This window comes from Pinus tabuliformis, chromosome 5_1, assembly GCF_031772625.1.
Source record: "Pinus tabuliformis cultivar Carrire ecotype Pingquan chromosome 5_1, CPIR1, whole genome shotgun sequence".
Taxonomy (NCBI): Eukaryota; Viridiplantae; Streptophyta; class Pinopsida; order Pinales; family Pinaceae; genus Pinus; species Pinus tabuliformis.
The window spans coordinates 537646807-537668519 of NC_142305.1; positions in this window are offsets into that span (position 1 = coordinate 537646807).

Below are 21713 nucleotides of genomic sequence, written 5' to 3' on the forward strand. Positions count from 1 at the left end.
ATACCTACCAACAAACCTTAAAAATCACATTAACATATTCCTAGTATTTCCTTCCAGGGATGCTTAATAGGGAATTATCCTATGAAGATTCAATTCTAACTTTCATTAACCTTTTCACTAAATTGTTGTTGACAAATTAGTCCAAGTTTACCCTTCTTAATTCATCTCTTTCTCCAGAATTTGGTTAAGTTTTGTTGGCTCTTATATCATTGTGTGCAGGATATTCACAAAATCATTGAGACATGATTAATTCCAACGTTTCTCATAGCGTTCTCTGCCCTCTATCCAACTTGATATCTTTACTCAAAGCTAAATTCCAAGCACTTCTATGGAGTAGTACCATGCCTAATTTCATTTATATAAATAATACCTAAAATAACTTCATTCTATATAATTAATGCGTACAAGAGTTCAAATATAACATTGGAATCATCTTTAATTTCAAATGGGCACACGTTTGCTCTTCTCCAAGTGACTACTAAAAAATACCTACCAACAAACCTTAAAAACCATATTAACATATTTCCATTATTTCCTTCCAGGGATGCTTAATAGGGAATTATCTTATGAAGATTCAATTCTAATTTTTATTAACTTTTTTGTAGAATTTTTCTACACATCAGCTAGCTCTGATACCATGTAGAATTTTTTTATAGATCAGCTAGCTTTGATACCATGTAGAATTTTTCTATAGATCACCTAGCTTCGATACCATGTAGAAATTTCCCACATGTAGATCAAACTGATATATGCAATGCACTAAATCATAATACTAGATCTACTTCTACAACCAATTTAGCGGAAGCTTAATCGAACATGAGCAACATCAATAAGAACACATGTAACTGATATGGAGAAATCAAACACACATAACACAGAAGATATAACTAGGGGAAAGCACCAACCTAAAACCCCATCTCTGTATCATCATAAAAGTGGAAATATGTTCGGATTACACAAAGGCTTAGCTCGGAAGCTATCCAACTCTCAGTACAATCCCTCTACTGCTCATAAACAGTCAAAGGCTTCTTACAAACCTTCTCCTCTGCCCTCCAAGCCTCCTATTTCCTTGTGCAGCTTCCTTGAGGTCCAGTGATGTCACATGTGTGAATTGGCATCTTCACACACTCACTAACTTCTGATCTAATTGCACAAACCTAAAGGAGATAAATCCTCATCATGGATGAGCTTCCTTTAGAGGAAAAATGTTCATCCAACTGATAGTACATTGTCCCTTCTCTAATCTCAACTGGGTCTCTGTTTGAATTGCTATGCATCAGTTATCCATGAGAGAATACTCAATTATCTGAAAATAACAATTGTCACATGCATGCAAGCATTAACAAATTGTATCTCATTAATTTAACAACTTGTTAAATTAATCTAACTGAACTTGACTAAGTTAAACTTAGCCAACTGATCCTCTCAATATAGAACTCATCCTTAATTGCTCAATCAGTAGAGCAAATCAAGGACACATTCCCCAATCAGTGGAGAAATTATTGCATGTTCTCACAAAGACTTCAAATTTGATTTTCCTTAACTAATTAACTCATGGAGAATTAATTAATTAATATTCAAACTGTTGGTAAGACCAAATTCGAATTTTACTTCCTATTTTAGACCAGGGACTGTTTAAAAATAGGAATCCAACTTGAACTGCAAAAAATAGAACTTCTATTTTTAGCACTTCCATTTTTCATTCCGTGTTGCCCAATCCAGCACTGATGCCCAAACTGCTATTTTTAACAATTTCTTGTTTCCAATTTTCAACACTCCCTCTCAATAAAAAAGGTTTTCTCTCGAACCCGATCCTGTACCTCTGGAATGTTTTGCTTGCAACACATCTACCAAGTGTGGTTGCTCCAACAACTCTCGGAATAAAAAATCTCCCAACTAACCAATCTATTGGGCTAGAAACATACTCTGATGCTGAAGCTCTCCTTGCTGCTGACAAGTTCTCCCTCTCTGACCTCTGCGCTACTGCAACATCTCCATGCATCTCGCACTTTTGCACCCTTCTCTATGCTACCATGCATAGTGCAACACACTTGTGCCTCTCACGTTGCTATAGCCTGCATTCTCTGCACTGTCCCGGGATTCCCTACACTATAGCTCTCTCTGCCGCTCCATCCGCATCTATCTCTACCTAATCAGTCAGTTCCTGCTACTCCATGTTGGGGCTCCCATATTAAGGTCTCATCCAAGAGGTTGGGTTCCTCAAAGATCTTGCCCCTCCTCCATGGGGCGATCACTCCACATCACCCCACCTCCTACCTGGAGGCATGGCTGCATGTATTTTCTCTGTCCACCTAGCTCGAAGTTTCCCCCTACTAGAGGTCTCTGCATGAGTAGATGTCTCTATTCAATCTCCTCTCATCTTTCCCTATTGTGGCTGCTACATAACCTCTTAAAGCTGCTACACCAATCGTGGCTCCTCCACAATTGTCTGAGACTTCTTCTGGTGCTGCATGTTGAGAGGTAATATACTGTTCCTCTCAACCACCAAGTCTCTAACCTTTGTCTTGCTTTTCAAGGCTTTGCATTTATCTTGTACCTCAAGTGCATATAGGTTCTTGGCTAGCACACTAATCTATTTCCACTCTCCCGCCGTCACGAAATTTTCTAGAAAAAAACTGATTTTACATCAGCGATATCTCCCTCATCCGAACTCTGATTCAGCCAATTTATTTATTTATTTATTTATTTTGTATTTTTCTGCAAGGAATACAAATCTGCTATTTATTTCTGAAAATTTTGTACATAAATTTTCAGATCTGCTCTGCAAACTCTCGGCCCAAAACTCAAAATTTTGAAATCTCCTCTCAGTATACTGTTCTCTCCTTGATCACATGTGCTCTGATACCATGTAGATTTTTGTAGATTTTTTCCTACAAATCAACTAGCTTTGATACCATGTAGAACTTTTTCTACAAATCAGCTAGCTCTAATACCATGTAAAACTTATTGTACAAATCAGCTAGCTCTAATACCATGTAGAAATTTCCCACCTGTAGATCACCTGGTAATGCAATGTACTAAAGCAAAACACTTGATCTACTTCTACAAACAATTTAGTGGAAGCTTAATCAACCATGAGTAACATCAATAAGAACACATATAACTGATAAGAAAGAATCAATCACGCATAACAAAGAAGAATTTATCCGGGAAAAGCACCAGCCTAAAACCTCATCTCTGTATTATCAATCAAGTGGAAATATAATCCGGATTACACAAAGCCTTAGCTTGGAAACTATCCAGCTCTCAGTACAATCCCTCTGGTGTTCATAGACAATCAAAGGCTTCTCACAAACCTTCTCCTCTACCCTCCAAGCCTCATATTTCCTTATGCAGTTTCCTTGGAGTCTAGTGATGTCACATGTGTGAATTGCCCTCTTCACACACTCACTAGCCTCTGATCTAACTGCACAAACCTGAAGGAGATAAATCCTCATCATGGATGAGATTCCTTTATAGGAAAAATATTCATCCAACTGATAGTACACTATCGCACATCTGATCTCAACAGGGTCTCTGACAAAACTGACATGCATCAGTTATACATGAGTGAATACACAATTATCTAAAAATAACAGTTGTCACATGCATGCAAACATCAACAAACTATATCTCATTAATTTAACAACTTGTTAAATTAATCTAACTAAACTTGACTAAGTTAAACTAAGTCAAGTGATCCTCTCAATATAGAACTCATCCTTAATTCCTCAATCAATGGAGCAAATCAAGGACACATTCCCTAATTAGTGGAGAAATAAGTGCATGTTCTCACAAAGACTTCAAGTTTGCTTTTTTTAACTAATTAACTCTTGGAGAATTAATTAATTAATATTCCAAACTATTGTTAAGACCAAATTTGTTTTTACTTCCTATAGTTAGACCAAGGACTGCTAAAAATAGGAAGGGACCCAGAAATGTTATGTTTAGAAGATTCTACTTTTAGTAACTCTTTCACCTCTCACCCAAGGTGGCCAAAATGCTCATTGGCCAAACTGTTATTTTTAGAAATGCTATTTTTAGGAGTTCTATTTTTAGCACTTTCTAAATTTAGCATTCCTTTTTGCACACTTTTCAACAAGATGCACTTGAGGTACAAGATGCATGCAAAGCCTTGAGGAGCAAGGCAAAGGTTAGAGACTTGGTGGTTGAGAGGGAGAGTATATTACCTCTCAACATGTAGCACCAGAAGAAGTCTTAGACAATTATGGAGGAGCCACGATTGGTGCAGTAGCTTCAGGAGGTTGTGGAGCAGCCACAATAGGGGAAGTTGAGAGGAGATCAAGTAGAGACATCTACTCATGCAGAGACCTTCAGTAGGGGGAAACTTCGAGCCAAGTGGGCAGAGGGATCACATGCAGCCATACCTCAAGGTAGGAGGTGGGGCGATGTGGAGTGATTGTCCCAAGGAGGAGGGGCAGGATCCTTGAGGTACCCAACCTCTTTGATTCGACTTTGCTATGGGAGCCCCGATGTGGAGTAGCAGGAACTGACTAATTGGGTAGAGACAGATGCGGATGGAGTGGCAGAGAGAGCTACAGTGCAGGGAATCCCAGGACAGTGCAAAGCATGTAGGCTGCAGCAATGCGAGAGGCACAAGTGTGTTGCACAGTGTTAGGTGGCACCGAGAGGTGTGCAATGGTGCAAGATGCATGGAGATGTTGCAATAGCACAGATGTCAGAGAGGGAGCACTTGTCAGCAGCAAGTAGAGCTTCAGCATCAGAGTATGTTTCTAGCCCAACAGAGTGGTCAGTTGGGAGTGTTTTTTGTTCCAAGAGTTGTTGGAGCAAGTGGACCTAGTGGATGTGTTGCATGCAGAACATTCCAGAGTTACAGGATCGGGTTTGAGAGGGAGACTTTCTTGTTGAGAGGGAGTGTTGAAAAGTGTGTAACAAGAAATGCTAAATTTAGAAAGTGCTAAAAATAGAACTCCTAAAAATAGCACTTCTAAAAATAGTAGTTTGGCCAATGAGCATTTTGTCCACCTTGGGTGATAGGTGAAACTGCTAAAAATAGAATTTTCTAAAAATAGCATATCTGGGTCCTTTCCTATTTTTAGCAGTCCCTGGTCTAACTATAGAAAGTAAAAACGAATTTGGTCTTAACAGCAGTTTGAAATATTAATTAATTAATTCTCAATAAGTTAATTAGTTAAGGAAAAGCAAACTTGAAGTCTTTGTGAGAACAGGCAATTATTTCTCCACGAATTGGGAAATGTGTCATTAATTTGCTCCACTGATTGAGGAATTAAGGATGAGCTCTATATTGAGAGGATCATTTGACTTAATTTAACTTAGTCAAGTTCAGCTAGACTAATTTAACAAGTTAAATTAATGAGATATAGTTTGTTGATGCTTGCATGCATGTGACAACTGTTATTTTCAGATAATTGTGTATTCACTCATGGATAATTGATGCATGTCAGTTCTGTCAGAGACCCAGTTGAGATCAGATGTGGGATAGTGTACTATCAGTTAGATAAATATTTTTCCTGTAAAGGAAGCTCATCCATGATGAGGATTTATCTCCTTCAGGTTTGTGCAGTTAGATCAGAGGTTAGTGAGTGTGTGAAGAGGCCAATTCACACATGTGACATCATTGGACCCCAAGGAAACTACACAAGGAAATAGGAGGCTTAGAGGGAAAAAGAGAAGGTTTGTGAGAAGCCTTTGACTGTCTATGAGCAGCAAAGGGATTGTACTGAGAGCTGGATAGCTTCCAAGCTAAGGCTTTGTGTAATCTGGACAATATTTCCACTTGATTGATAATATAGAGATGGGGTTTTAGGCTAGTGCTTTTCCCAAATAAATTCTTCTGTATTATGTATGATTCATTCCTTCTTATCAATTATATGTGTTCTTATTGATGTTGCTCATGGTTGATTAAGCTTCTACTAAATTGTTTGTAGAAGTAGATCAAGTGTTTTGTTTTAGTACATTGCATTACCAGATGATCTACAGGTGGGAAATTTCTACATGGTATCGGGGTTAGTTGATTTGTAGAAAAAGTTCTAAATGGTATCAGAGCTAGCTGATTTGTAGAAAAATTCTACACTTTTCACTAAATTGTTGTTGACAAATTAATCCAAGTTTACCCTTCCTAATTCATCTCATTTTCCAGAATTTGGTTGAGTTTTGTTGGCCCTTATATCATTGTGTGCGGGATATTCACATAGATAAATCCATTTTCATGTATGGAAAATTTTAGGGCTAATATGCCCCCATGGCTTAATTTTTATACTTTTTCCAAAAAAAAAGATTCGTTAATTTCCATTTTTTTGTAAAAGTGATTCGCCCAAATTTTATAGAATGAAATTATTTTACTCTAAAAATCTCCAAAAAATTATATATAGACTATATAAAAATACTATAAATTTGAATATTTTTACAAAAATATCTCCAAACATTTTATAGATTTTATATTATGGACTAGTGGGATTCGCCAAAATTTCTAAAATTTAAGATAAATTTCCATCCTTAAAATTTTCCTCGCTTTCATGGACATAAAAATTATATTGATTTTTTTTTTAAACCAAACAATAGAATTAATTTTTTATTTTACTATATTGAATTAAATTAATTAAATAATAATTTAGTAAACATTAAAATATAAATAAATTAATTTATAACATTACTAAATTAAAATAAAACTCATAAAATAATAAAAATTCAATAAAAATTATTTCATAACATTATTAAATTAAGTACATTTATTAATTAGTTAATCAAATAATTTTATGCTTGGGGCACACTAAGAATACTACTTTGTCTACATTTATGATACAATTCACTGCAAGACATATTTTTGCACAAAATCAATCAATTTCTATTATATCTTTATTGTTTGTTACTTTAATTTAACAATATTTAAAATAAGTGGCAAACACTAGCTACTATGTCACACTTGTTAAACCAAAAAACATATAATAATAAAAAAGTTATAAAAATTTATTTTTATATATCATTTCCATTGTACATTGAACTGATATGAAATATTATAATAAAATGATATTATAGACCCCGATAAATAAGGCATAAGAGTCTATTAACTAGTAATTGCCTCTAAAAATGCAAAAATACATTGAAGGAATAAAATTTTTGAAAAAATTATATATGCCACAAATGAGTCACTCATAAAGTTTGAATACCCTCAAATATGTTTTTAGAAAACATCAATTACCATCAAATATATTTAAAACCCCCCAAAAAAAACCATCTTTAAAATTTCAAACCTTTGCACTCCCCTGCTATTTTCTTGGCAATGTCTTGTATTTTCTATGGAACATTCCCATTCCAAAGGCTACCAAATAGTTGTCAAGGCTCCTCCTCAGACAACGATTTTAGGATGATGATCTTATGCACTCTCATTTGCACACACATGGATAACTCGAATATTGATGTTGAAAACCTCCACCCCCACAAAATTGAAAAGTTGGCTAGATATTACTATGGAGGTTTTCCGTTACACCAAAACCCGCAGTTGTTGGTAAACATTCCAAACCAATAACTAGGATCCCCAGGGTGGAAATTACGGATTCCATAGAGGTGCGGTGATTCTTCCAACACCCCACCTCAAACGCAACTTGGGGGAATCGAACCTGGGTCCAAGCTCTGATACCATGTGGAGGTTTGCAATTACACCAAAACCCGCATGTGTTGGTAAACATTCCAAACCAGTAACTAGGATCCCCAGGGTGGAAATTACGGATTCCATAGAGATGCGGTGATTCTTCCAACAATTACGAAAACAACACCTGTGGAGAGTGGAAATTTTTTCAAGCTACTAGTTATCTTCATAAACGTGTTTTCCTTGTATCCATCAATTACCAATATTATTTTGGATAAGGAAGTGCTCAAAACACACTATTGATGTTCCATTCATATCCGCCCAATAGGTTCTCTAGCCAAGCAAAGAACCAATGATTATTTTCTTCTTGTTACGCACACTACTGATACATATAAATAGAAATACATTACTAGTTACACAAAAATATTGATGACTTTATTTGTTACTAATCGTTGATTTGACATTTATCATCTATATCGAGTGGTAGAGGATAGAGAAATATAGTGCATTGACTTTTTCAATATTAGATAAATTGGAAAGAGAACAAGTACACACTTGTGTTGTCATGTTAGAAATGATATAAATAGTTGTCAATCCTCACCGATATGTAAAATCTAACTGACATTTGTTTACTTTGTGCTAATTCTTTCTAGTAATGGTGTGTGTGTATGAGGGCATCTTTGACGAGGGCCCTAATATTCACCTTTTTGAGGTTATGGGGAGAGGCTTGTAATAAGTTGGTGTTTGAATGATTTAATTTGGTTTTTGGGTTACGTTAGGTTTCTCAAGAGTTTGTATTTGAAAATATAGTGGACAAACAATTTTAATCTGAGTTTAAGAAAAATACACAAAATGATTAAGATGAAAACCTCATATATTTGTGACAAATAAGTTGATGTTGATCACTTAATTGAATAAGAAAAGTCAGTAGGTGCATCTTTCAATTCGAAACCCTTCCACATGTTCTCTTTTCCACATCGATTCTTGCCTCAGCTAGTGGATTGTAGATCACAAACCCCATCTTACTTTGGCCTTATTTATCATATGGGGCATATGGAAGTCTAGAAACACTTTCATATTTGATGAAGTGTTGTCGAACATTGGAGGACATGTTGTAGCATCTTAACATATTATTCAAAATTCTCTGTCTTATTGCCCCCTATTCATAAAAGTCCTCTCCCTCTTGGAAACCTTTGGCCTGCCTATCCTGTAGGCTTTTTTTACAGTGCTTCATCCTTTGATTTTTGTGGATATGGTATGGCCATTCATATTGGACCTGAGCTCTCTTATAGATTTCATTGGCACTATGTCTTGGGATCCAGCACTTAGGCTGAACTTCTTGCTCTTTGGGGGTCCTTCATTATGCATCTTGGCTTGGTCTCAGGTATCTCATTGTATTTGGAGATTCCAAATCGATCAGTTATAGATTGGGAAAATGACAGGGCTTATTAAACTCTTCAGCTCTTGATCCATGGAAGCACCGAATCAAAGCCCTATTAATAGAGTTCCAATATTTATCTATTATGCATATCTATCGGATCCAAAATAACGAAGTTGATTTCCTCTTGAAAAAGGGATGCAACTAGAGCCCGGTCATATAATCTTCCAGCAACTTGAGAATGGCGTTTTGAAAGGGGATGGATTCATTATAATTTAATGGTTACTTTTTTTTGTTGTCTGTAGGGATCACTGTCTTTCCCATTGTCTAGAAATGATCCTTTATTTTCTTTGTCTAACAGGTTTACTATCTTATAATGTCTTTTTTGTCTTGGCTTATGATGATTCATATCTTCATCAACAGGTTTTTGAAATTTTGTCTAAGAACTATGAAAACAGGACTGATAGGACAATGATATTCTAGTGATTGAGAAATTAATTTCTCTCATACATGTACTTTCTCTTTATATAATAGAAAACAACTTTTTGTGTGTGGAATAATGTCAACGAGGAGCTTCTCATAGATGAATTGAGATCCAGTTTTGAGATCCCTAATTAGTGATAGAGACGACAAGTGTCTCATGCATTCAAATTCAAGATAAATCAATAGGATCTGTGGAGAAAATGAGGTGGTATGAAATGTTTCACACAGAAGCTGTGCGAAGAGGAGAAGATCCATTTGAGAGAAATTTTCAGTTTGTGCACCAAAAATAACCCATGTTCAAGATGGGTTGAAAACCTTTGTATAACAACACTTGTCTCCTAAGCCCATCATTCTCAAGCATGACAACTTCGTTGTTTTCTTTCAAAACATGGATCTCCCTCACCCTCAATCTACGGGTTGTGACTTCATCTTCCCTTTGTTCATTAAATATTATTAAAAAATATTTGTCTTCATTATTTTTTTGGTTGAAATAGTTTATATTGGTCTCCACCTGTCCCTTCACCAAATGAGTGAGTGATCGATTTGTGCATTTAATATTTCAATATCAACAACGTCACAACGAACCAGGATACTGCACATGCCCCACACACCAACAAATTGAATGTTGATGTCTTTAATTGACTACCTCTCAAGCTCCAACTGTGCAACTTCTATATTTCCGAATAACTTTAGGGTCTAGATCGGTATCTGGGTCGGCAGAATAAGCTCACTATATTCTCCGTTGGGAGGAAAATTGACCACATTCTCTGAGTAGAGTTGAGAAACTTTCACTTTCCAATCTCTAACATGTTTATTGATTGTGTAGTGGGAGAAGCAGTTTGGGCAGCAACTCACACAATTTCTTCGTTGCTGGTACTCGTTGCCGATAGATCCTGAACTTTCAATGGCCTGTCCCGCCTTGTCCAGCCAAGCCTTAACTATTATTTGAGGGGGTTTTTGTTCTTGAGCCAGCTTCTCGTTTATACCATGTATTACATTGTCCAAACGTTGAGCCCGATCTTCCATTTCAGTGACAGCTTGAGGCAAATAAATCATGCAACTTTGTTTCAAAGGTCATTCAAAATATTGCTCTACACATTGGCTGCAATTCCAGTAGCAGTACTAATGACGACCATTGGCTTTAAGAGATATACGATGCGTGCCCAAATCAGACGTACCAGTGAGATTAATTTTTTTCTTCGCTCATGTGTACAAACACGGGAACCATTTTCATCGGTCACTTGTATGAACACGAAAATATTTTTCCACTCATTAAATTTTAATAAGAAGAAAGAGAACAAAAATGGACCTTCGGGATTGGTTGGGATGAATAGTTTTTTCCCGACCGACTTTATAAAGTTAACACCTTCAATATAACTAGCATTTGCACCAGATGTTGCAAAGGAAACACTCTAAGGTATAAATTGAGGAACAATCTTGACATGTAAATGATCATTTAAAATAAGAATTAATAATAAAAAAATTGCATGCAAAAGTGGAAGATAAAGCTAAATTATTTACATTATGTGAAGTTTATAGATAATATAATTCTTGTAACAAAGATTGGCTCTTGATCTTCTAAGATGTGAAAAATATGATGGTGATATTTCCACATTTCAAATTGCATCACAACTTTATGAATGATTCTTTATACATAGATTGGACACTTGCATCTATATCCCATGAGTTCCTATGAGCATTCTATATATGGCGAGTTCTCGAAAGAGTAGTCCATTAAAATTAACCAATATAGGCCAATCAATACTCATAATACATAATACTCATAAAAAAACATATATTCTTCTATTATGTATACTTATTTACTACGTAGTTTTGAGTAAGGTTGTTGAAAAATATAATCATTAAATTAAAGGATATATTCACTATTATGTATATTTATTTACACATTAAGGTGATTAACATTTACCATTATCTATTATTTCCATTTCTTTCTTTAAAAATGAAGGCAACATAATATCAACTCAGTGCCATGTGATTGAAACTCAAAACCTTTCATTAGTGGCTCGCCATGGTATTGAAACTCAAAACCTTTCGTTTGACTTCTCGTAATCTTTTATTTGAGCTTTAACTAGAATAAAAATTCAAAGTGTTTGACAATTTGAATATGATTATTCATTAATTTTTCAATTGAAGATGAGTACGTTTAGCATTGGCCAGATTTCATGAAGAACAAAATGCTAATACAAGATATAATACAAATGTCACAGAAAGCATTGGCAGAATTTTCTGCATCATGAAGAACAAACAAAATGCTGATATAGGAAATAATACAAATGTCACAAATGATACAAGATATAATACAAATGTCACAAAAATATCCACAATGATATGCTAATAATCTTCAATTTAGCAAGGTTCATAATAAAATCTAAAAAAATAACAACTACATTTATTCTTTCTTAGAAGATGAATTAAATTGATTATGTTTGATTAGAAGAGAAGTTCAATTATAACTTTATTTTATATTATTATTATTAATTATAAAAAGAAACACACACACACACACACACATATAACAAGAAACAAAATTCTTAATCATGAAAATTCATCACCATTTTACCATCGAGATTCTTAATGTAATGATAGGCTTTGTTATAGTAAGATTTAATCACTCTCATCTTTGGGTTCCTCTTGTTGAAGAAACAAATGGTATCAAAAACACATTAACCTAATCAACTACCAACAACACTACCCAAATTTTGTAAGAAAGAGTAAATGGAAAGTTCAAAGTAGTCAAAGCAATGCCAAGGCCAAGTCTCAAGGAAAATTATAATTATATATTTTATAACAAAAGATTGACCTCTTTCTCTTCAACTGCAAGGGCAAGAGTGGTAGTGGTAGGAGTACCACCACCACTAGAAGGAGCAACTACAAAAATGTAGAAGCACCACCACCTCCTGCATCACAACCATCAAAATTCATGTTTACTAAAATAAACTACCAACTTAATGTACACCCATACATGCATCAAACTGTGCATTCAATTATAGCGGGAATTGATGTAGAGATAGGCATACCAGAGCCCAAACTCATAAGGACATCTTCAATGTTTCTCTTTTCTAAAATCTTGGCAAAAATACGAGGTCGGTAGGATTCTATTCACCCCCCCATGTCTTCCCACATAATTACTAGGTGTGACTGGATACTGAGGAGGTCGATTTAGATCTGGCCTTAGTGGAAGATGACATTATCTACCTGTTTATATAGGAGGTAGTCTAACATCTTATTGTGCAGGATGTTGTGAATTTTCTATCTCTTGGTCATTTCATCATGTTGCCTCAGTTGTTGTCATTTCCTCTTTGTTCGAAAATCATGTGATGGATCATACCTCGGCGATTTGCAACATAAAAAATAAGGCATCAAAAAATCAATATTTGCTTTCTATATTATGGGGCGAAATATTTAGTCCTCCAAAACTAGAATTAAACTTGAATGGAAATTTAATTCTAACAGAACAACAACTAATGCATATATACTTAAATAAAACCAACCTACTAAATGCAAGGGACAAGATCTATCCAAATTTTTTTAGCATCAAGTAGATCCTTTGCACTTATTCTCTATGAATTAGAAGACCAATCAGAACATTCCAACACCAAACAATGATTTTTTAGGGAAAAAACACAAAAAAAACATATGATCGAAAGTTCCATGGATGCATCTTTCATAAACCGGAATAAAGACAAAATAAAATAATCACACTCCACAAAGATTTCTTCATGCTTGAATTAAAACTTCTACATTGTGCAAAATGGAAAAGATACCATCAAATATGGAATGAAGTTCAACAAAAGTAGTAATGGTGTGTTTATTGATGATTTAGGAAAAGAATGAGTAGGTAAACGAAAGTGACAATATATTTGACTAGGATCCAAAGTGGGCATTTTTTCCACAATATCCATAGCATACCCAATAGAGAAGTTTGTAAACTTTTCCTTGCTATAATGTCATACCAGCTCAGCAACTCCCAATATGTGTCCTTCCATTGCTTCGAGAATCTTTTCCTTTGTCGCTTGCAATGTATTTTCATTGCAGATATTAATTTAGTTTAATATTTTATAGGCCTTTCAAGCCTTGGATATATTTTGTTGCAGCTGTCCCTCATGAATGTATAAGCATGAATAGTCACATGACAGCTTATAGTCTAATTCATTATATTGAGACCAAGTTTTGAGTACCAACCTTATTTCCAATATTTATGAAATCATCCAGCAGATAAAGAGTAGTGAATTCATATCGATGATCCCCAACAGGTGGATTGGGTTATTGTAACCCTCTTTAATCATTGAATACTTACTATCTTCACCAATGTCTTTAGGAGAGAGAAATCTCCATTAAGACTTGGAAAGCCAAATTATATTAAACATCATGAATGAATGGATGAGAGACTAACTTGGAATTTTTCAAAAAACTCAATGGATGAGAGACTAACTTGGAATTTTTCGAAAAAGTCATATACATCCCAAACAACTCTCAAAAAAGAGTAAAATTTCCAATAAGACTTGGAAAGCCAAATTATATTAAACATCATGAATGAATGGATGAGAGACTAACTTGGAATTTTTCAAAAAACCCATATACATCCCAAACAACTCTAAAAAAAGAGTAATTATATTAAACATCATGAATGAATGAATGAGAGACTAACTTGGAATTTTTCAAAAAACCCATATACATCCCAAACAACTCTAAAAAAAGAGTAAAATTTCCAGTAAGACTTGGAAAGAAAAATTATATTAAACATCATGAATGAATGGATGAGAGACTAACTTGGAATTTTTCAAAAAACCCATATACATCCCAAACAACTCTAAAAAAGAGTATATATATTATATATACAAACCAGGTTAAAATCAATGACAATGTACATACACAATGGTTGAATGTAGCTAATTAACCCTATACATACACAATGGCTAAAAATAGCTAATTAACTCTCAAGAAAGATTTACAACTACACTAACTCACCAAGCAACCCATCACAAAAAGAGGGTAAAAAATCTTGTATGTACACAATGGCTAAAGGTATCTAACTAACTCTGATGTGAGATTTACAATTAAATTAAATTCAACAAAAAGATTTACAATTAAACTAAATTCAACAAACAACCTCATACCCAGTGTTAGAGTAGATTTCATAGGAGAATATTTTTTCTTTTACAAAAATACGCTATCAGCTCTCGAAGATTTAACGAGAGGTCTTTGATCCATGAGTTCATCCACTGAAAAAATGGTGAGCCTATTCATCCACTACATGGTTTTTATTCAACCAACTTTCCTTAAAACCAACAAGAAATTAACGAAGATTCCAACCATTTGTCCATTGGTCGATTCTACATAAATGGAGCTTGGAATGAAACCAAATTAATAATGAAGATTCTAAACATTTGTCCATTGGTCGATTTTGCATGAATGGAGCTTGGAATGAAACCCAATTCTCAACGCTCCCTCGGGCTTGGAAAAACACCTCTCATTACATTGCTACCCTATTGTTTTATGCATTAGGGTAATAAAAGATTGCAGTGAAGTAAGGTGAATCCACAATCCCCTTGTTTTTTTGGTAAGGGTTGTTTTTCTTGGACTACATGTTTTTAGTTTTCATAATGAACTTACTTCGTAAGTTAATATTTCTTTTTTTTAATTTCAAACTAATTCATAATTGTTTTTGTTTTCACCCATTACGTTAACCCTCGGGAAAAATTCTTTTACATACTCCCTAATGTGGGTATTGAAGCAACTAAATTGATAGAAAGTAAATTGATTTATGACCCTAATAATATGGTTATTGAAAGAACTAAATTGAGGGAAAATAAATTTATCTATGACCCCAATAACGTGGGTATTGAAGGGACTAAATTGAGGGAAAATAAATTTATCTCTGCCCCCAATAACGTGGGTATTGAAGGGATTACTAAATTGAGGGAAAATAAATTTATCTCTGCCCCCAATAACATGGGTATTGAAGGGACTAAATTGAAGGAAAATTGATCTCTTCTCCCAATAACGTGGGTATTAAAGGGACTAAATTGAAGGTAAATTGATCTCTGCTCCCAATAATGTGAGTATTGAAGAGACTAAATTAAGAGAAAGGTAAATAAATATTAATAAATTTACTATTTTTAAGATTTTTTGGTTCTATATTACATATTTCAATTTGATTTTATACCCATCTAAAAAAATAATAAAATTTATATGTCACAACAAATATATACTATTTATTATAAAACAAAACAAAAAAAAAAGTTATAAATTATTTCAAAAACTTCAGAATTCTAACGCTGAAATTCCAGAGCAATGGATATCAGAATTTTAAGTAAACAAATTTTTTTTTCTTTTAGCTACCTTCGAACAAGCTATGAAAATCTACATAAAGTCTCATGAACATCAATAATTTTCATTTTAATAAATAAATAAATATACCCTATATATCTTTGATTTTCATGCATAAATAACATATTTGTGCAATTTTACAACCATTGTCTTTTTACTCACTAATATTCCTTTTGTAATTACCCTATTTTTGTTTCAAGCTTCAATGCAAGGCCTTTTTTAATATTCCTCTTAGTTGTGTATAGTATTTTGATTTTTTTAATTGAAAAAATTGTTTTTTGAAGCCTAAACTTTGTGCTACGCTACAAAATAAATGTGTTTTTCACTTCTTATACTAAAAACAAGAAATTATGTTTTATATTAAAGAATATTAGTAAATTCACTATTAAAAAAAATGTTCTATGTTAAATATTTCAATTTTATTTTACACATCTAAAAACAAAATTGAATAAAATTTATATATGACAACAGATGTACGCTATTTTTTATAAAAAAAACTAGAAAAGATCATTATTAATTATTTCAAAAACTTCAGAGTTCTAAGACTCAAATTCCAGTAGATATCCGAAAGATAACTTTTTTCCTTCACTATAAACTTTGTTCCAAGTTTTAATATTGATCTTTGCATTTAGAAAACTCTCTCTAGTTTTTGGATTAAGTATTTTTGAATTGAAACTTAGAAGAATAAGATTTCTACCGTCTAAATTTAGAAAAGTCATTCTTGCGTTAAATAATTAGAATTTTTAGCTACTTTGGAATGAGCTTTGAAAATTTACAGAAATTCTAAAGAACATCAACTAAGAGGCAATCAATTTTCATATTTATAATATAGAAAACCACAGGAAATTCATCTCCTCCATGAACTTCGATTTTTCAACTCCAGTTGAAGTAAAAGTAGTCAAACTGCTATAACTTTGTAGGCTATCATTCAACTCTGGAAAATGCTTAAATTATACAAATAGAACAACATAGTAAAGCGATTTCTAGTATTATTCTTCACTGTAAGACCTGTTGTGGCACCGTGCAATATTTAGTTGTTGTATTCGAGCTTGTATGTGAGCATAAAGATTTTAAAGAACAATATTTAGCTGTTGTATTCCAGCTTGTATTTGCGCATAAAGTTTTTAAAGAACTAAATATTTACGGAAAAATAATAATGAAGATTTTTTGGACAAATTTTGCTTTGAAAAAAATCGCTGAAGTTGTGTCTAAAATTCCAACCGAGAGAGCCACGAAACAATTCAAAAAGAACAATTGAAAAGGTCACTCCATATTACTTTGAACTTATGCTCAAAACAACCAATAAACTCCATTACGCTTAAAATGACAAACAAAAAGAAGGTGACAGATTAACCAAGGAGTGAATTCTAGTACATCACCCGTTTCATCAAAACCTTTTCAGATCACAGATTCTCATACCAAAATGCTCATCAAAAAGCTAAGAAACTATATAACTTCCAAACTAGTTTGTATAAATTGGTTGTTGGCGTAATTTTAGTTACAATTCATTGAACCACTTCCTTTTCCGTCAAGCTGCGTAAATCAAAGAGGCGGGATGATGCATTGAACCACTTTTTTCGGTCTTTCCTTCAGCGGCGCGAATCAAAGAAGTAGTTACTAGCGGTAAGTGGTGAGATCTAGGGCCTAAAACCTTTCTATGGTCTAACAAGCATTTAAATATATGAAAAGAAGCAATCTCAAAGACCTGGACAAAATTATATTAACAAAAAGCTCATTTACAATTTAAAGGCCTAAACTAAGTTTAATTAAATAGAAAGAATATGGTTTTTTAATATAAAATAAAAAATAGGAAGGCTTTATTAGAATGATAGGTATATAATAAAAATGAGTATAATCATATAAATTATATAGTTGTAAATGTTAATAAACATCAAAATATTTATTATTCCTTGCTATGGTAAGACTATAGTAATCTATTGATTTTCCTATTTACCATTATTAGTTTAGCATTGATCACTCCAAGCTATAATATTTAACATTGAAAAAAAAAATCAATACTATTGATTTTTTTTTCGAACATTTGATTGGAACATAATTTTGAAAGTATAGCTTTTGTGCCATGTGAATAACCGACTCAAGTTTTTTTTCCATAATTTAATGTAGTTGCAATATTTATGCCATGCTTTTTAAATATTTGTGCAATGATTTTTCATTGTTAGGCTTTATAATTAAAATATTTGAAAATAGTTGATACTTGATTTTTCATTGTTAAGCTTCATAATTAAAATCCTTGAAAATAGTTTATACTCACGTAAATAACTTGTTTACCATCATTTACAATCCACCACAATTTACTAAAGTATTTCCATAAAAAATGAATAGAAATAAGATGGAAATAAATATACCTACGAAGAGTTACTACCTACCATTTTTTTATGTTTTCTTCAATGCAATAACATGTAGGAGCAAAAGTGTAAATGTGTCAAGTTAATATACCAAAAATTTATGCAAGTCCATATCCCTTAGTAGACAATTAACTTTTCTACTTCATATATCAATTTTCATTTCTTCTAAATGCATAGCATCCACTTAAGTAGCAAGGACTACAATTCCCTACAACACTTGTTTCATAATACATTACACATTATCAAAATTAAGAAAATCATCAAAATAAACTAAATTAAAATTCTATTTTAAATTATTATTATTGTGTTATTAATTATAAAAAGAATTAATATATTAATTAAACATATATATATATATATATCCAAAAACATGTAACAATACTATATTTTTAACAATAGAGATTCACCTTCATTTATTATGGAAATTTTTAATTTGTAAATATGTTTTACAATAAAATCATGGACCATACCATGGCTTATTAATACCATATGTTCAAAAAAAACATTATATATATATAAAGTAAAAAGGAGATGACTATTTATATAACTAAAACTCTCTATGCAAAAGCTTGATTAAAACCTTATCATATATATTTATTAATAAATAAACTAGCAATTACACAAGATGTTGCAATGGAAACGTGATAAGGCATAAATTCAAGAATAATCATGATTTGTGACATATAAAATAGCATTGAAGATAAAAGTTAGTAAACAAAATGTTATTCAAAGCTAGAAGATAAAGAGAAACCACTTACATTATGCCAGATTTACAGATTCTATAATATTCTAACATAGATTTCCTCTTAATCTTCAAAGATGCTCTTTCAAGTTGCAATAGTAAATATTTGTTAGATTTTGAAGAAACACAGGTAGTAGATGACAACAAATAAACTAAATAAAATAACATTAATTCATGAACAACATGATGGTTATTTTTCCAAATATAAATTTGCATCACAACCTTACAAATTTCAAACAATTTCACCTATTAGATGAAACTGAGAATGAGTGAGACATCATCTCACAATTATTCATAACTTTTGGTGTAAACTATGCAACTTTGATGGAAAACTAGTGTTTTGCAGTTGATAATATTCAATATCTATCTCTCTACCAGTTCAACAATGAAATGTAAAGAAACATTTTGAATATCACTCACATAAGCAACATACTATTTTAGTATTTTGCATTTCCCCCTCAACATTACAGGGTTGACATCTCCTGGTGGGCAAAAATCTAATGTGTATTATAACTTATTGTATATATGATATATTTATATTGACAATTGCAAAATACCATTGCAATAGTTACAGAGTGAAGAACCCTCTACATAGTTGAAGATATTGATTATTCACACAATCCAATAAAAATATTTACTTTCAGTTTTCCTTTAGAAGTTCTTATTGAGCTACAATTATTCATGTATAATATAATGTTATATAAATATTTTTGGTTTATAATTTATTTTCAACTGGATAGTATAATGTTATATAGATATTTTTGGTTTGATAATTTATTTTCAACTTGATATCTTGGGTTGATAATTTAAAAAATAAAAAACATACTTAACATTTTATCATTAAAAATTTCTTCTACATTCTACATGTGCATTCTTAACCCTTTTATATCACAAAGTTATCAAATTTAGCTAAAACATTTCTAACATGAATCATATCCCATAATATAAAAGAAATTTAAAACAAAAGGAAAATTTAAAAGTGGACAACATTGTACTGTAACCATCACCAAATCATAAAGCCACGAGTAAAGCCTAAAAATCTCTCATAAAACATTTTTTCTTTGTTATTTTGTATATGGAGGAATCAGTAACACGATAGTTCTCATATTGGCATGGCAAAGAGGTCGATACCCGTTGTATGAAACTATAACCCCCAAGTTCAATCGCCCATCCCCCAAGAATGAAGCACGAGTAAAGCAAGGATTGAACTCGTGAACTGCACAGTGACACAAATGCCTTAGCAGAATGTTCGTTGGCAAACAAACCAACCCCCTGAGGGCTCTCATAAAACAAAAAATAATCTACTCATAAAACAAAATGCAAAACCCCCTTAGTGCCATCATGAGCATGGGAATTCAAAGTACCTCAGTGGCCAGATATTCAAGAATGGTGGTGAGGTAAACTAGTGCACCAACCCCCACATGCCATGCATACTTTCTGACTTTAAGGAACTTGTTGATTCTTCCTACTGGGAATTGCAAGCTGACCTTCTATGACATGGACATGAAATTTGTAAACTTGGACTTCCTATGACCACCTTTTCACCATGAGGTCTCATGTCTGCAGAGATTTAGAATCTGTAACCAAACCTTGTGTAATGGTAAGATCTCATAAATGGGTTGCGGTAGATTGAATTCAATCCCTCGAGTGCACCTAAAACCCTCCTCACTCATAAATATGAATTAAAATTGTATGAACAACCCGCTTATTTAAAGGGAATGGAAAGAGAATTAATGAACTATTGTAAATATCAACAAGTTGAATAGTTGCACACATCAACATTCAGTTGGAAGTTAAAACAATGGGATCTAACAATGGAAGAACTCTCAATCATCTAATAATGGATCTGACGGTGCAGAGGGGTGCAAAGTAGTAGTTAGGGGAGTTCTTCTTAAAGGGAACGCCTTACGACATAAAAATATTAATATTAAGGGGTGCAAAGTAGCAGTTAGGGGAGTTCTTCTTAAAGGGAATGCCTTACGACATAAAAATACTAATATTAAAATTAATTAAATGCATGCATATAAAAAATATGATGGGGGCATGTTTTAACATATTAGTGTGGCAGCGTGAAATATAAAAAAAACATTTCAATGTCAACTACATATATATTATACCATCTTAAATCCATCTTAACTAGGGATCTACCACGTGCCGAGAGAGATCAAATTCTTTTCACTCTAAAAGATGTTCGCATCTCAAGAGAGATTTGATCCCTTTTTGCGCTTGGTAGGTCCAGGGTTAACATGAATCTAGGCTAGTAATTATTTATGTTTTTAATGATAAAGAAATTATCAAAAATGTCAAGAAAGAAAGACATGAAAAAGTTGTTTAGAAAAATAAATTAAATACATTTAGTGAGTAATAATTTTATTAACCATATTAGAACATGGTTTTCACTAAATTTTATCTAAAAGTGAATCAATTACATTACATAATTTATTATTCGTTTCTACTGCTAATTTTTCGTATTAATACAAAAAATGCTTGGACACTTAGACAAATTTTCTTTTACATAATACGGGAGAAGACATTGTCAATTTATCAAAAAATGGCATAGACACAATTTGGTGGCCATTTGAGCCTCTATACACAGTCAATACAAGTGACACCATGAGATTCAAAATGACAATCAAGGTAATGTTATGAATTTAATAAAATAGTCGTTTCACTTATTTTTCAGTTATATTTAATGTACAATTATCATCATTACTATTGAATTCAGTCACTGGGAACGTTGAAATCTTTCATAAAATTTCCGTGTTACCTTGAAAAAACGATCATTAGAGTCATCAATTTATTTTG